The 2501-nt window shown below is 40.4% G+C and overlaps 1 pseudogene; it reads left to right on the top strand.

Annotated features, from left to right (window-relative positions):
* Nucleotides 1–615: 615 nt before the first annotated feature.
* LOC102830084 lies at nucleotides 616–933 on the top strand (annotated as a pseudogene).
* The last annotated feature ends 1568 nt before the right edge of the window (nucleotides 934–2501 follow it).

The raw sequence follows: 2501 nt of genomic DNA on the forward strand, positions 1-2501 counted from the left end.
CGGAACCACATAGCTAGGAATATTTTAAAAGTTTGAAGGCTTATAGCTAGTGGAACTTGAAAATGAAGTAAGAAAACGCATACTTTTGAATCTGACAGGCTTGGAGGCCCGGAGCCGACATCTTGGACGAGACCAAACGGCAAGACCAAGCGGGGGAGCAGACACACCATGGAAAAATGCCACTGAGAACCTTGGAGCAAAGGTGGACAATATACTTTGTCAGTTTGTCTTTGTTCTGATTTTTTTTGGTATCTGATCATCGGCGCCCCCACTGTTTGCACACCTACATTCTGGCGACTATAGGGGGAGCCTGAGCGAGTGGACACCCTCCCATCCTCACCAATGGTGGGTTCTCCTGCCACGCCTGCGCACAGATACTCAGCCCAAGAGCAGGCCCTGAACTTTTTTTTTTTTTAATACAGGAAAGGGCAGGACAAGGCTGTAAAGAGGCAAAGAGAGTTTAAAAACAAAACAGGACTGGCTGCTCTGAAAACCCATCTTTGCATTGTTCCCCGCAGCCACCTCTGCCTCTGCAGACTCAGGTAGCTCTCTCGCCAGAGTCCCAAACTCGCACTCTTTGTCATCCTCTGTATTGGATTACTGGAGTTCCCCATCATGTCAGACGTGGCTGAGGACACCAGCTCTGAGATTACCACCAAGACGAAGGAGGTTATGGAGGAAACAGAAAATGGAAGAGACACACCCACTAATGGGAACGCTAATGAGGAAAATGGGGAATAGGAGGCTGACAATGAGGTAAATGAGGAAGAGGAAGAAGGTGAGGAGGAGGAGAAAGAGGAAGAAGGTGATGGTGAGGAAGAAGATGGAGATGAAGATGAGGAGGCTGAGGCAGCTACGGGCAAATGGACAGCTGAAGATGATGAGGATGATGATGTTGACACCAAGAAGCAGAAGACTGATGAGGATGACTAGACAGCAAAAAAGGAAAAGTTTAATTTAAAAAGGCCACGGTGACCTATTCACCCTCCACTTCCCGTCTCAGAATCTAAACGTGGTCACCTTCGAGTAGAGAGTCCCACCCACCCACTTTGGGCAGCACCACCCGCAGATAACAAGAACTCACCACCACCCAACCAAAACCACAACGTAAATTTGAAACAGGGGAGAAAAAAAAAAAAAAACTTCCAAGGCCCTGCTTTTTTTCTTAAAAGTACTTTAAAAGGGAAGATTTGTTTGTATTTTTTATTTACATTTTATATTTTTGTATACATTGTTAGGGGTCAGCCATGTTTTATGATCTCAGATGACCAAACCAGACTTTAGAGCATTGTCTGTCCTAATTCTGACTTTACTTGTGGTGTGACCATGTTCATTATAATCTCAAAGGAGAAAATAACTTGTAAAAAAAAATCAAAAACAAAAACAAAAAAATTACAATCTTATTCCGAGCATTCCAGTAACTTTTTTGTGTACGTACTTAGCTGTACTATAAGTAGTTGGTTTGTATGAGATGGTTAAAAAAGGCAAAAGATAAAGTTTCTTTTCCTTTTTTTGTCTATGAAGTTGCTGTTTATTTTTTTTTGGGGGGGGTCTGTTTGATGTATGTGTGAAACAATGTTGTCCAACAATAAACCAGAATTTTATTTTTCTGAGTTGGTCTAACAACAACAACAAAAAAGGCCAAAAATTAAACTAAAGCCTGAGGTACAGCATAACAAACAAACGGTGACATCTTGAAATCTCTCAGGCAGCTTTGAAAGCAAGAAGCTGAAGAAAGGACATTAAAGTCCTACTTATATTAGGCTACAAATTTTTTTCTTTTTTCTTCTCTCTCTCCTCTCCCTTTTCTGTGATTATAGACTACATTATTCAGTCTAGTTTTGTTGTTGTTGCTGTTGTTGCTTTCTTGTTTGTTTTTTTGCTGGTGCTATTTTGCTGTTTTATGTTCCCCCTTCTACCAGCAACTGCTGCCATATAGCCAAGCTACAATCACACACTATAAAACAACCAAACCCAGGCAAGAATCAATACCAAATGCCATATACCAGGGAGACAGACAACACTTGTGAAAGTTACTCTGAGTTAAGCAATAAGAAGAATGAAAAGGGAAGCCCACATCCTGATTACATCTTCCTGGAAGCAATCAGAAAGCATAATAAATACCAAAACACATACTCAATTAAGTATTAAGGCCACAGATAAACACTAAATATGCCCAAGAAGCAAAAGCAGATGACCATATCAGCATATGTCCAGAAACAAGATAAAATGTCTGAGACAAATGACTTAAAAGGAAACTTGGACTCCCTTCCAGAAGGTGGGCAAGCCATGGAAATGCCTGAGAAGGAATTCCGAAAAATGATTATAAAATGTTTCAAAACACTTTACAATGGAGTTGAGAAAAATAAAGAAGAAGTCAGGAAAGCACTACAGGAACAATCAAATAAAATAGATACAGCATTGGAAACAATTCAAAACCTACAGAAAGAGGTTCAAATGATCAATAACAGAATATCAGAAATAGACAATACTCTGAAAGG

This window comes from Chrysochloris asiatica, unplaced genomic scaffold (assembly GCF_000296735.1).
Source record: "Chrysochloris asiatica unplaced genomic scaffold, ChrAsi1.0 scaffold00051, whole genome shotgun sequence".
Lineage (NCBI taxonomy): Eukaryota > Metazoa > Chordata > Mammalia > Afrosoricida > Chrysochloridae > Chrysochloris > Chrysochloris asiatica.